We start from the raw sequence: 16,229 nt of genomic DNA on the forward strand, positions 1-16,229 counted from the left end.
AATGAAAATGAGGATGCTGATTTTTGTCAAAACTGGGGGTATTTAGTGATAGCGCGTGACCTTCCCCTTAGTTGCGATGCTCGTTGAGTGAGTTGGGAGGTCTACCACCCCCACTTCGCTGCTCGACAAATCGGTTACCTCTAAGGTTGCCGGGTACCTTTACTCACTTCCCGCTTCATCCTAAGCCAATGACACCTGTCTAGTTCTTCAGAGAGGGAGTGTAAAGATACCGAGAAAAAGTTCCAGGAACGGTGCAGAGAATTTCATCTCCGACCGGCTGTTTCTGAATCTCTCGGCACTGACACCTTCGACGACTGGAGGGAAGGGTACACTCATGACTTCTTCGGTGCTTTGTGCGAAGATGTGGTCAACAAAATTTTTGACGACCGACACCAAAAAATTCCCGCCCATCAATCCAAAGAGACGACCCAAGGTATATGGCTATCTCTACCTTTATTCTTCAAACACTTAACTCTATTTTATTAACTTGACTTCGCTCTCTCAGGCGGTCAAGTACTGAAACTAACGGACATGATCGCCGCGGCTACGACCAAGAAAAAATTGCCCCATTCTTCCAAGACAACTAAAACTGCCGCGCAAACCCTGTCGAGCAAACGACCTAGCCAGGAAATCGAGACGGAAGCTGAAGCTTCTCGTCCCACAAAACACGTCAAGAAATTGGTGAAGAAGGAAGAGTGGGAAATTCATGTTATCTCCAGCCAAACCACGGGAGTGACCACTCGTAGTGCCTCTCCTCCTGCTCCCGTTGTCTAGGCCTCGACGGAGAAGCGACCAACTCTTACTAGCCCAGCACCCTAAATTCAACCCGTCCCTAATGTCCCTGAGGTTGTGGTCGAACGAGTTGCTGCACTGCTGATCGAAAAGCCTACAGTTCCGGGGCCGACCATTGCACCAATCGTGGAGGAGGTAACCCTTCGGTTGGGAGAAATCTCCCTAAAAATCCAAAACAATCAGCGATCATCTTGGAAGAGGTATGATTATGTTGTTGATAAATCCCTTTTCTCATTAAATTCTAATAACTTTTTATTTCAGGATGACGAGAACGACGAGACACCGCTGACGAGTCGCCCTCGACTAACCAAACCTCTTTCTGTTGAGCCTCCCTCTATGGTTGAGGTGACTGACCAAGTCGATCTTCCTACAGTCGATCATGGAGAAAGGCCTCAAGTTGTGCCTGAAGCGACAATAGAAACACTAATTGACCTACAGGATCAAGACCTCGACATTCCCCCTTAAGAAGCGACTTCAGCTTTTGTAAGACTCGATCACTTTCTTTTGTTAACTTTAGTATAATGAGTCTGAACCGAAAAAATATTACTTGTTAGGTGCCCAATTATTCATTTCACCAAAAATGTTATGCGCCGAAATGCGTTATCTATATTTATGTAGGTAACCTTCATCGGCCGCGTGAATTAAGAAGCAATCTAAAACACTAAGCTCGGCCATTAAGCTTTCTAGGTTCGAGCAATGAACCAGGAAACATGGCCGAAGTCTCCGTTCAGTAGGTCTAAAAACAAATTCTCTCTACTATATTCTTTTATGTTTTTCTTTTAGCTAAATTCTTTTCATATGCAGCCTTCATGGGAAGTCGAGTTCGATGCTCTTCTTTTGAATACTTCAGGAATGGCCGACCCTTCGGCAGCTACAACCGAGTTCTCCATACCGATGGCCGAATCAAATGCTCTTGTTAGGCTGTAGGAGCTCTTGTCTCTATCGACTTCACAGGTTATCGAACACTAAGGCCTTGATTCCGTGGGTGCATGTCTGAACGATCTTGCAGCTGACGGTCAATTGAGCATTAAAGCTATTACTCGAGTGTCTTCTACCCTGGAACGAACCCGAGAATACTTCGATATTTTCAAGAAAGCTCTTCGGGCTGAAGATGACTTGAAAGTCACAATGGCCGTTCAATAAGCTCTTCGTCCAAAGGTCGAAGTTTTGAAGATGAAGAAAGAAACACTGGTCGACCTTGACCGTTAAATTACCGAACTGTAAAATCGAAGGTTGGCAATTGCTTCTGAGCTTGCAAATGATTTTGAGTTGAGCGGCAAATCCTGCTTAACCGAATACGCTGCTAGCATGAAGCGGGTCGAACAATAGAAGATGGACAAGAGGAATCGGCAAGCCGAGGTCACCATAGGCGATGTGAGGTGGTTGGAGTTGAAGGCCGTTCTCGAATCTCTTCTTCTTTCATCGCCTTAGAACTATTTATTTGTAAACTGATCGACCAACTTTATTTGTACATCTTTTTTCAAATTTATTGAAATGAACTTTTATTCTCGCATTTCCCATGTGACTGGATAATACTTCTTTAAAAACTTCCTATTGATTGGCAACTTGTAGATTACACCAATTCGATCTTTAAGACGGTATGCCTCATTGCCAAGAACTTTATGAATAATGAATAGCCCTTCCCAATTTGGCGACCACTTGCCGAACTTGGGGTCTTTAATTCCTACGGGTAGTACGGTTTGCCAAACCAACTCCCATTTGTAGAACATTTTTTGTCTAACCCGTTGATTATAAGCTCGTTCAGAGATCTTCTTTTATGCCACTAATAAGTTATGAGCATCAAGCCGAGCTTCTTCTAAATCTTCTAACTCTTGTCTCATGGCCTGACTGTACTCGGCACTGAACAAACTACTTTGTTCGATTACTCGCAACGAGTTTATACTTAGCTCGATCGACAACATTGCATCGTGTCCATTAGTCAACACGTATGAAGTTGTTCCAGTGGCTGACCAAAGAGAAGTTCGATAGGCCCATAACGCTTCATTTAGCTTTAGATGCCACATACCAAGCTTTTCTTTCACCATTTTTTCAAGAATGCCAATCAAAACTTTATTACTTGCTTCGGTCTGCCCATTTACCTGCGGGTAATATGCTGTAGACTGCTCAAGTCGAATTTTCAAATTCACTGTATACTCTTTAAACTTGTTGGATGTGAAGATCATACCGTTATCTGTTATGATTATTTCTGGTACGCCGAATCTAGTCACGATGTTTTCTTCTACGAAATTACAAACCTCTTTAGACGTTAACTCGGCATATGACTTCGTTTTGACCCATTTGGTGAAGTAGACTATCGTGACAAGTATCCATGCAGCTTTGTGGACCCGGAAGACGGCGTGATTTTACTGATTACATCCATGGCCCATCCTCTGAACGACCATGGTTTAGTGACCGAATGTAGTGATTCGGTCGGGGACCTTCTGTATAGGACCATGAATTTGGCACTGTACACATCCTCGTATGAACTCAATGCAATCATTCAATATACTTGGCCAAAGATAGCCATGTAGGTGAAGCAACCATTGCATCTTTCGGCCGGACTAATGAGCCTAGCAAATCCATTTGTGAACTTCTGCGATCACTTGGGGTAGCCTCTTGTTGTCCGAGGCATAACAGTAATAAATCGTCCTTACCCTTTTAGTATAATTCATTTTGGTATAATACGTAGTTTGTGGCATGGACCCTTGTCCGTTGGTCGTGTTTTTTGTTGGGGTTATCAATGTATCGCATAATCGCCATTCTCCAATCGTCTGGTAATGCCTCAATAGCACAAACCTCAATGGTGTCCTTTCGTTCCAACAACGAAGGTAAGGACATGACCCGTGTACGGATCACGTAATCGCGTTGGAGAACTTGCTGATTAATCAAAGCCGAGTGTGCTTGTCGTGACACAGGTTTTTCTCTGCCTAATTTACCCCCCAGAAGTTGTGCTCCGGAGGCTATTTGAGCTAATTCATCGGCATCGGTGTTATGAACTCGTGAAATGTGTTTGAAACTAACGCTATCAAAAGACTCGACCAAATAGCTGACAACCATGTGGTAGGGCGCCAGAGTACAACTCATGCAACGAAAAGTCCCATTGAGTTGATTAATAACAAGTTCGGAGTCACCAAGAACAAGGACACGAGTTGCCCATAAATCGTGTAGTACACTGAGGCCGATGGCAAGGGCTTTGTATTCGGCCTGATTATTCGTACAATCAAAATCGAGCTTAAGAGAAAAATACCAACGATTATGAGTGGGGGATTGAATAACAATCCCAACGTTAGCCGAGACTGAAGTACTATAACCATCAAAGTACATCGTCCAGTAATTATCACGTGTTTCTACCATGCCGATGTTAACATCGTTGCCCCCGAAATCATACGAGGAAGGGTGCTGGGCCAAAAAATCAGCCAACGCTTGACCTTTGACAGCTTTGTGGGGCACATATTGCAAGCTGAACTCAGAAAGGACCATCGTTCACTTGTCAATTTGACCCTTTATGATCGGCCGAGTGAGCATGTAACGAATGACATCGGTCTAGGTGATGACCTAAGTGACTGACGAGAGCATATAATGTCTGAGTTTTGACGCAATGAAAAATAAGGCGAGACAAAGCTTCTCAACACCGGAGTAATTAATCTCTGGTGGGTTGAGATTTCGGCTAAGGTAAAAAATGGTCGGTTTTCGCTCAGCGTCATTGTCTTATGCAAAAAGGCATTCGATGGATTCTTCGGCCCCCGAGATATATAGCTTAAGAGGTCTACCATGTCGTGAGGGGATGAGGATGGGTGGAGTTGTTAAGGAGACCTTGATCTGCGTAAATGCCTCTTGGTGTTCTGCACGCCATTCGAAGGTGTCGGAGTTCTTAAGTTTCAAAAGTGTGGAGAAGGCTTTCATTTTTCCGCCCGAATTATCAATAAATCGACGGAGAAAGTTAATCCTGCCGAGCAACGATTGTAGTTGTTTCTTAGTCATTGAGGATGAAGCATTGATGATTACATGAGCCTTGTTGTCGTCCACCTCAATACCACGATGATGTACGAGGAATCCTAAAAAATTTATGGCTCATACGCCGAAAGCACATTTGACATGATTCATCTTAAGATTATGCTGGCGCATGGGCAGGAACACCTGACGGATGTCATCCAAATGTGTCTGCCGATGTGCTGATTGATTACCACGTCGTCGATGTAGACTTTGACGATGGTACCAAATAAATCATGGAAAATAGTGTTCATGGCTCGTCGGTATGTGGCACTGGAGTTCTTGAGGTCGAAGGGCATGATGACCCATTCGTATGTGTCGAGTGCCCTGGGGCAACGAAAAGCGATTTTATGGACATCAGCTTCGGCGATGAAAATCTGGTTATAACTAGCATGTCCATCCATAAAGGATAAGGTCTCGTGGTGTGCTGCGACGTCAATTAATAAATCGAAGATCGGCATATGGTATTCCACTTTAGGAGTTGCCAGATTCAAATTACAAAAATCGATACAGATGCGTAGGACGCCATTTTTCTTTAGCACCGGGACTATATTAGCCAGCCACTCGACGTATCGAGCGGTTCAAATAAACCTGACTTTTAAAAGTCGAACTAGTTAGTCTTTTATGCCGAGCTGTACTTTGGTCGAGAATCGACGAGGGGGCTGGCGGAAAGGCTTACAACCAGCTTTGATGCGTAATTCATGTTCAACAAGGGTTCGATCAAGACCCGGCATCTCATGGTAACTCCAAGCAACACAATCTTTAAACTCGTTGAGTAATTTACAGAGTTCGACTTTCATGGAGTGGGGTAACAATGCACTAATAAATAACGGCCGAGGGTCATCAGTAGTTCCAACATTTATTTCTTCTAATGGGTCCTTAACTTGGGGCCGACTATCTTTGAGTTCGGCCGGTGCTGCCTGAACTTTATCTAACGATAGTATTGGGCCGTTATCTTCCTCGGCCAAAAATTCGATTAAGTTTATGCTCGAATGTGGATGCTTAGAAATAACATACCAATGAGCCAGCAGACGTTCCATAGTGGATGAAACCGTAGCCTGACGCCTTTCTCTTTTAGCGTCAGTCATCAGTGTTGGTAATTAAGCTAGCCAAGCCGAGTCTTGCCGAATCCTGGTGTACAGTCTCATCGCCTACCTCGATGGCTTTCTGGACTGAGATCCAAGTTGGTTGTCCATCTTCATTAAAACCCTACAGGGTAATGTAGCTGACGTGATCGTCATAATAGCGGGCCTGAATCATGTTAGTTTCGAATGGCTGATTATCGGCTGGGTGGACCACAACCAATTTGATGTCCCAAAAAATGAGAACTTGGTATAAAGAAGAAGGAATGCAATTCATTTGATAAATCCAATCCCGACTGAGCAAAGCATTATATTCGGTCTTGGTGTCGATGATAAAAAATGCAGTTGTGTGATTGCGACCTGCAATGTTTACCTCTAAAGGGAGCATTCCTTTGGTTTGAGATTTGTCACCGACGAAGCTGCTCATGGTTATTCCTGATGGGATGAGTTTGTCGTTAGATAGTCGTAATACTTTCATGATGGAATTGGGCATGATGTTGACCATCGTTCCACAATCGATGAAAATTTTGGAGATTGGATAACCTTCTATGTGGGCCATGACATACAACGACTTTAAATGTTGAAGTTTAGCCGAGGATGAGCGGGGAAACAATATGGCCAATTTAAGTTTGTCGTTGTTATTTGTTTGCCCATCTTCGACGGTGACGACGAAATCAACTTGTGTTGCTTCCTCAGCCAACACATCACCATCCAAGAAATTTGGTTAGTGTTTAGCTGGCTGGAACTCAACAGGTAGAACATGAACCATGCTGATTTCCATGTTCTCAAGGACTGAAAGGCCCATCGGATCCTGATCGTTGTCTTTTAGGTTATTGAGGACTGCGGCATCGTGCGTTAGAACATCCTCAGCCTAATTATCGTGTGCCTCAACAGGTACTTGCTATTGTGCCATGTGACCCGTCCTTGCTTCCTTCTGACTGTTGTCTTCGAGCCTGTTCATTTTTGGTGTCTGACTTTGCCCCTGCAGTGCTTTACGAGCTCGTTCTTCATAGGTGATTTGGGCGTCCCTTGTGTCTAGGTAGGCGTGCAGATGTGCCACCTGATCTTTTTCATCAGCCGTAAGATCAAAGAGAGACACGACCGAAAAGACTTTAAAGTGGTGTCGTAAATATTGAAGGTCTTCAAGATAAAAAAGAAGATCGGCCATATCAATGTCCGTGTATGGGTCGACCTTGAAGCCAAGGACCCTAGCTTCTCGTATGTGCTGGAACCTGGCTTTCATTGCTGGATCTGTGGTTTTCTGGATAATCTGTTCAGCATCAGGGAAAGTTATTTCTAGGTCGAGGGCTTCTTGACATGCCTTAGGGCTGGTTTGGTATTGCTGTGTTTTGAAAAAAAGCTGTTGTGAGAATAAGCGGCTGTGCTGTGAGAATAAGCGGCTGTGAAATAAATCAGCAGAGTGTTTGGTAAACTTTTTTTGTAAAAGTGCTTTTAGAAAAGAAAAAAAAGCAGTTTAATATTAGGTATTTTCATTAAAGGAGCACTGTAGCTTCGTGTGCTTTGAAAAAAAGCCAATTTTCCAAAGCTGCAAATAGCAGTTTCAGCTTTTTCCTTTGAGTTCAGCTTATTCTCACAGCAGCTTCCAAAATAAGCCATTTTTTTCAGTTTACCAAACACCTAAAACCCTCACAGCTTTTTTTCATGGGTGTTTTTTTTTAAGCACCTCACTCCCAAACCATCCCTTAGGCAGACCATACATGTCATTAGCAGAATGTTCCTTGTGAAATTTATGCATGTACTCCAAGGATTTACTGAGGAATGGAAGGTGTAGGTTCCGCCGAACCTTTATTAATGGCTCTTGCGAAGGTAATGGGGGAAGCTTGCTTTCGGCTTGTTTTCTGAAATTATCAAAATGAGCTTTCATCTCTCCAAGCTGAAGAAGGAGTTTGATGCGTTTCTCGAACTCTTCAATGGTGGTTTCAAAGTCACGATCAACTGCCTTTTTCTCTTGAAGTAATTCAGCCATGATGGTCGGGGTTTGTCGATCAACTTCGCTTCCTATTGCCTCTTTCGACTGCCATTTAGTGGCCGGAATAGCCTGTGCTGCCTGTCATCGAGCCATGCAATCTATCCGTTGGTGTCGATGTTTTTGAATTTTGGATAGTGCAGTATACATACCAATGGGAGAGTTGTAATTGTACCAACGTTGGTCGCATGGCTTAGGAGGCTTGAATTTTTTTTGATTCACCGATGAACTCGAGCTGCTAGAATTATGCGAGTAATAATCCTCGTTATAAAATGGCTTGTTGAAATTAAGACGCCGTCTGCTTGAGGTAGGACCGTCTGTCCGTTCCTTAGGGTCAAGCCTATCGAACACTTTATAGCGCTGGCCTTTACCAAGTTCCTTCGGAGGTATCGCTGCATACTTGGATGGTTATCGTAGTGTTGGTTTTTACTTTGGTTCGGTTAATATGACTCGTGCCCTACAATTGCTGCACAAAACCATCGGCCCATCAATTTCTTCTGCACTGGAATCTGATAAAGGGAAAGGGAAGGTTGAGTTTATCCCAGTACAACACGGTTGACGTTGATCCATTCCCTTTCCCTTTGTTCTTAGGTAAATGAGCGTCTACCATGCCAACTGTTACCTAAGGGAATGGATCAACGTCAACCGTCATTCATTTTTCGGGAAAGTTTAGCTTGCCCTTGTCAATCCAGCTTTGAATATCAGCACGGAATACGACACAGTTGTTCGTGGTATGCCTAGTCGAATTATGGTACTTGCAATACATCTTTCCTTTAAGTTCTTCGGCCTTGGGAATGTTATGTCTTGGTTAAAGTTTGATAATCTTTGCTAACAACTGGTCGAAAATTGCATCGGCCTTAGTGATATCAAAAGTGTAAACTTTTGATGTTTTCACCGTCTCTTCAGTAGCCGAGTGGGTTTTGGCATCCTTGGAATTAATTTGAGTCAATGCCTTGCAGACATATGGTTTATTTATTACTATCTCGACCGCGTCCACACTGACGTATTAGGAATCTTCGCCTTTTGTCGATACGTAGCTAACCGTGGGATTTTCGTATATCATCCCTCGGAATGGGGACTTCGAGATCTTTTCCTCTCGGAGCAAATAATCATATTGCTCGACATGTTGGGCTAATTCATACATATCTCAGAAGTTTGTCCCCAGGAATTTCTTTTTGTACTCCACGTCTAGCCCATTTAGAGCAAGTCGAACAAATTTGACTTCGGGTAGAGGCACTCGGTACCAATTTCGGGCCAATTTAAACCTTGTAAGATAGTCAATTGGTGACTCATCAGATGCTTGGGCCATCCTGGCCAATGAAGAAACTGACATTTCCATCATCGACCGATAGAATTGCTTGTGAAATTTCTCGACTAGCTCCTCCCAACTTTGGATGGAATTAGGTGGGAGGTTGATATACCAAGTGAATACTGAGCCTGTTGGAGATATGCCCTGAAAGTCAATCTTTGGAAGAAACCTTTCAGGACAATGAATGTGTGTATAGATGACTCTTATACATAAAAAAAGGCAAAGATACTAATTAGGACTATCTCAATAAACGATATATGTCCTAAGGGTTCCTGGTTCAATGGAAGAAGTAATCTAATGATGTTAGACTACATAGACCGTTTTCACATAGCCATCATGTCCAAAAGGTTCCTGGTCATAGGATTGTCAAAGGGATACAGACACTGCATAGACCAGTACTTACTATGTCCCCTTCAATTGGAAGGATGGAAAGTCTCATCCTATTCGTGTAGTGACACTAAGACAGGTATGTAGGTGCTCATTAAGGGAATGAGTTCACTGAACACAATCGAACGAGAGTACTTGCATGGAGGTCTACTCACATATCAAACAAGTAACTCTAATGGTTGGAATAGTGTAAGTAATCCTTTGACCTGAGACATCATAGTTGTCTTGGGGATACGTTACTGATCATTTTGATAATGAGACGTGACCACACCTCATCTTGAGTGTGTTCTATGCATTGTTGGGGTCAGTGATTTATTCTCAGAGGCATGTGAATGATCAACAAGGGATCTCTAATCCTCGTTATGAGAGGATGAACACTCTAAGATATGATTCGGGAATCTTCGGCCGAAGTATCCAGCGTAATGATGGAAAACGTTCCTATATGACTCAATTGAATCATATAACATGGAATAATCACATTAAGGGTTTGACATAATATATCCATACCCTAATAATGTGATTGAGAGTATTGTTTTAGAGAAGGATCGAATTACATTGTAATTCCAACTGAATAGGATCTCCGAACAAACTCTACATTAGCTTGGGTAGCCATGATATATGGTTAGATGTCACTCATGGCTTGTGAGTTTTTCTAGATGATTAAATAAGTAGTCGTCAAAGAAGAAGGAGAATTAAAAGTAAGTTTTAATTCACTAAGTGATTGGATTAAATATAATCAATTGGATTGGCGCTAATCACCTCACTGCCTTGCTAATTAGAACCTAAAATGATTGTACATCGATACACTCTTGTAGTGAGACAACTAATGGATGATGGAAATAATTAATTGGATTAATTAAGTGTTGTGATTAATTAGAAAGTCTAAAGAAATCATAAAAGCGATAAAAGATCGTTTTGGGCTTAAAGAAAAGTTCGGGTTCATTTGGGCCCATTGGGCCCAAACCCATTGGGTCCTTTTATTCAAGCATAGGATGACTTGAAATGATAAAAGCCCAAAAGCCCAAACAACACATAGGGGCCGGCCAAATAAAGGGAAAGGGAGAGAGAGGGAGTCAAGGAGTTGGCTAACTTTCTTTGAGATATAAAAGGAACTTTTAGTGAAAGGTTTCATTAGGGTTTTTGTGAGTTTACTTTCACCAAAAATAGAGAAAACACAATCTCTCTCTCAACTTGCAAGGCTGGCCACCAAGAGGAGATTTTAGCTAATCATCTTTTCTCCTTTTGGTCATTCCTCCATCCATCTCACTACACTAGTGGGTGTGGATCTTTAGAGGTCTTCAGCCTTGGAGACTAAAGGAGAACCAAGGAGCACTCATTCTAGCAAGGTGGAGGAAGCAAGGAGGGAAGCTAGGCTCAAGGAGTTCCAAGAACAAAGAGCTTGGAGGTGGTCAATCCTTGGTCTCAAGTCAAGATCAAGAGGTATAAAACTACACCTTCACTTTGTTCTTCAATAAAATGTTTTGATGCATCTCACATAAACCTATGCTTCTTGAAGGGGATTTGCAAGACTATAGCTTTGATATTATGTGATAACATGCTTCCGTTGCAAATGTATATAAATTTTGAATTGCATATGCATGCTAGTCATTAGAAATCCTATATAAATCTCATTATTTCCCTTCAGAGCCCACCAACGAAAAGTTAAACAATCACAATTTATGGAAATCACTATTGATGTCTCCACATTACGCAGTGAACCGGGCCACATGTTCCGACGAGGACAAAGACGATTCTCCAGCAAAAAAGCTAAAATCTGGAATCTTGAAGCCTTTAGGATAATCGAATTTTTCCACATAAGCTGGATATGGATGAATGAATTTCGGGAACTTAGGCCCCTTTTTCATGGCTGAATCAATCATTTTTTAGACCTCGATCATATCTACGGATGTTACTTCCACTCTCTGGTTGGATCCATCTGACCTACTACCTAATCCTCATTTTTTCTCCAAGTCAATTGTTTTGAGCCGAGTAGATCCTACTTCGGCCTATAACAGATTATTTTTGAGTGAAAATTGTCAAGACTAATTAGTAGGTCCCCTGCAAAGACTCTGTTAACTAATAATTCGAGCAATTGGGTGTGTGTCTCACCATTATTTCATATTACCTCGAGCAAACTGTTCATTTTTTGGATAACTGTCTGTTCAACCTGCCGAGATTGCTCGTCAAGTCGTCTTCGAAAAAATAACGTAGTTGGAGGGTCAAAGCCTTCACCACAGTCTTCCACTATCCCTTCAATGAAAACGCCTGCGGTTCGGTTGGGTACTTCTGTAGTTCAGGGCTGGGTGCCGAGATAAAATTCATTTTCTTGGTGTGTCACACTTATATCATGGGTCACAGCAACGAGGGGATTTTGCACATGTGACACTTTTTGTCCCGAACTTTGAACTGGCAAATCGGTCATCAATTTTCCCATGATTGTTTTCTTTTTAATCGATCGTATCTCGATGGTCATGAACTTCGTAGTTTTAACACTTGGTCCCACCGGGCGTGCCAAAATATTGACTCTAAAAACTAACAAGCCTACGTGGCACGCAGGCCGAGTAACTAATGAGCTAACTACGTCATACAGTTGATGCGCGGCGTGCCAACTCATCGGCCAAGCTCGGTCGAGGAGTAAAATGTGTTGATGTTGCGTTGAGTGTGCGGCTGACTTCTTGATCTTGCGACTACGGCCTAGGAAGGAACACTCTTGGCCTTTGGGTTCTAGAGCCTGAAGACAAGGCTGCTAGTTCTACGAAGTTCATAAATCGTCGGCACCGAATTCGGTCTCAGTGATTATATTTGTAAGGGTATAAGCATGCCAGATCAACACCAGAGTATAGGGGCACATATACTCAAAACAGATAAATGTCTTGATGGTAAATGTGGTTCGGCCGTTAGAATGCCGAACTCTAAAGCTTACCTGTGAGTATCCAATCATAAAACAACTCGGCGTTCAATGTGCCAAGCCTTAGTAGACTGTAACACCTCACCTTGCCGAAAAGGCTAATGAGATGACTTCTGCCAATAAAGACTCAAAAGTCTTTCTCGACCGAGACTTGGATAAATAACCAGTCAGACTCGACGCAGTGCTGTTTATCTAAATTGAAAGTGTTTTGCGGTCGGTTGGTTCTACGGCGATAGTGCTGTTTATCCAAACTGAAGGTATCACTGGTTGCCTTCACAGTGCTGTTTATCCAAACTGAAGATGTGTTGGCGGAAAAAGAAAATAAAAATCTCAAGGTTATTGAGAGAGTTTGCGCAGGGCAATTTTGTGTGTTGAATTGGAAGGGGCTTGAATGATGCACCCCTCCCTCTATTTATAGTAGCAAACCTGCTTTTGATCGAATGAAACCTATACTCGGATTAGGACCCCTTGCCCTGATCCAATCTTATCTCAGTCAGTCCTACTCCTATTAGGACTTTGAACTCAACCCCGTATTAGGCCGTATTTATTCCCAAATTTTAGCATCCTCATCCTGCCAAGACTCCTTGATGTATCAGGATTCAACTACCCCATCCTGATAGAACACGGCCGGCCCCTGAGCAACGCTTCCGGGCCGAGAACAATTCCAAACTCGGCCCAAACCAATATTTTGGGCCCAAACAATAGTCAATTAATCCATATGATTAATCTCCTATTATAATCTTAATATAGTCTGGTTATCAAAATATAAGAGGTAAAAATTAGTTTATACTATAAGTTGAATTCCATATAAATTAGGACAAGTAATCCTTTTTTTCTAAAGAATCTAAACCAATTTGAACTCGAACACTCGACCAAAATACTCACAGGTAGTCCTCCAAAATCAGGTCGGCCAATCAGAAATGCTCAGATAAATTAACTTGCACAAATGCAGCAGCTCTTGCCCGAATACTTGGGGGCTTGTAGATGCTACATATATGCACATAAATTAACGAAGAATAGTCAACTTTGTCCACGTCACTAACGAAGGAAGATTTGTTGACCCTGTACTTGATCACCGTTTGATGGAGGACCCATTGACTTGTAGCTCCATCAACGCTGGATGGAGAGATGGTGACTTAGAGAGGGCCACCAATTTCTACAATTAAGGGGCTCGGCCGTGCTTTAGGCCCCAAAAGGAGGATTGCCACATGGTGAACTTGCTACGAAGGTTTGAGGGTTTATAAAAGGAAGCCTTTCACATTGAAGGGGTCGGTGAGGTCACTCCCATAAGCTCTCTTCCTCGTTCTCTCTATGTAATGGCTGCTAAGCTGCTAAGCCTATATAAATATAATAGCTCCTCCAATACTCAATACAAATACAACCATAGTGGTTGTAGGCTAATTATAGGTGAACCACTATATACGCGTAATTACGACCTAATTAGTATTAGTTGTCCTCTAATCACTAGAACAATTTGGGTCTTTTACGACTTGAAATATACGGCGTATGGTACTGGCGAAGTGATATTATTCACGACATTCGTAAAGTTCAAGTTGTAATACTTGCACATAATCTAGCATTCACGGCATCACTTTTGTGCAAGTCGTTAAATAAAAATATTTACAGCGTAACCGTTGTGTGTCATATTTGACAATTTACACAACATACTTTCCTTCTCTTTGAAGGCATTACATTATGTCGTAAAGTGACTTTTTTTTTTATATTTGGGTCCCTACCTTTTATGGCACGAATGATATGTTGTAAATAATAGTTTCTAGTTTCGCGCCTAAACTTTCCCACTCTGCACCTAACAAAAAATGCGTGGGAAATTATAGCGCCAAAATGAAATATCAAACAAGTGAAATTCTAGATCATTCCACTTCACTTTCCCCTTTCTTTCTCTCTGCCTTTCAGATTGCTCGTTTCTTTCACACCACTATGACCCAACAGGATACCCATATTTATTTACCCAAACAACAAACCCCTCTCGTCATCGCTTTGTCGCGGTCCATGGCCTCATCTCCACGTCGCTTGCTGTCCACCACCGAAAATTCAAGAACCCAGGAGATCCATTCCGCCAAAACTCAAATCGACACCTAAATCTTCCTCTCCCAGACACACGAGACCACCGTTTTTCTCCCAATGTTCTAAGGTTGAAGTTTTTTTTTTTCAAAATTTTATTTTATTTTTATATAAATTTGATTTTGAATTTAGATGTACTTTTCTCCAGCAGCCCATCCACCTACAGATTCGCACTCCGCAGCCTCCAATTTGGGTTTGATTTTTCTAAATCTATATGTATTTGTGCCTGGCTTTATTATTCTGTGATTGGGGATTCTTTAACTTGATTTTTTATTACATATGGAGGATTTTTTTAATTAGTTTTCTATTTGCTTTTTATTTTTCAGTATTTCTTTTTGCTGTGAATTTGTAGGATGAAATTATTTTTCTGGGATGCTTCTGTTTTTCTTGCTGTTTAAAGGTAAAATCTTTCTGGCTTGTTGCTTATACAAGTTAATAAGAAAAGAAGGTTTAGTAATTTTAGGCTTTGTAGATGCTTTGAAATTGAACCATACATAATTGTTTAAGCTACCACTTTATACTCTACAGTCAATTCCAAGAGCTATAATTTATGTTTTATGGAGAAGTGATTGAGGTTCTCTTTGAATCCAGAGCAGTGAGTGCTTTGTACTTGAGTAGTGTTAAAAATTAAAAACATAAGCTACTGTTTATTGGATATTAGGATATTAATGCTCTCAATTGTAATGTTTATCTTTTAGTTTCTCTGCATTATAATCCTACACGTCCTGGAGGCTTATCTCCTCATGTTGCTTATGTATACCAATACTTGTATCACTCATTTGAAAATCAATGAATCGATCGGTTTTTACTAATGATAGAACTTATGCTTATTGGTTATATTTGGGTTTTAGGATCACTATCTAATCCATAGTTTGTAATACAATTCAATATTTTTTTTTATCTTTTTTTTTGTGTTTTTGGGCTTCTACATTTGGATCTTTCTAAATTTTTGGTTAATTCATTTTTTATGTATTAATTTTCAATTACAGGTTGGTACTTGGTTGCTTGACTTCTAACCCTTTTTGTAGATTTTATGGTTTAAAGTTTCGATGTATATTTCATGTATGTTTGTACAAGAGTGAGTTCGGGTATATATGAGAAGAGAGAGGGAAAAAAGATGGAAAGGATGGCTGCATCAAGCAACCGACAAGAAAGAAGAAGGCGTGTTGCTTACCTAAGACATTACCCCAATCAGTCTCCTCCCTTAAATTAAGGGAAAGGTGATTTACATACCATTACCCTAAATATTACAATGAGCCTTACCATAGAGATTTACCCTAGGGGTCACCTTAGTAGTAGACTCCATATGCAGCATTGATGTGTTATAAACTAGCACTCAAATTAAACCCTCTTATTGACAATTGTAGTAAATATGTAAGTAAGGATCATTCCAGGCCGGGGATTAGGAGGGATTGCTAATCTACTTAAAACTGACTCAAAAACACAAAACTAGGCTTGAAAACACTTAAAGAACTCAAAACAAACTAAAGAGACTCAAAACAACACAAAATAATCAAATAGACTCAAACTAGACACTAAAGGGTGATTTGGACGAAAATTAATTTTAACTTGACTCAAAACATTTAAAAACACAAGTTTGGACAAATTCTAACTAATTTGACACAACAAAGTAAAGGGGATTGGGTTTTTGACGAATTTAAAGTAAAGACAAGTAGATTAATGACTTAAACA

Source organism: Malus sylvestris, chromosome 11 (assembly GCF_916048215.2).
Source record: "Malus sylvestris chromosome 11, drMalSylv7.2, whole genome shotgun sequence".
Classification (NCBI taxonomy): Eukaryota; Viridiplantae; Streptophyta; class Magnoliopsida; order Rosales; family Rosaceae; genus Malus; species Malus sylvestris.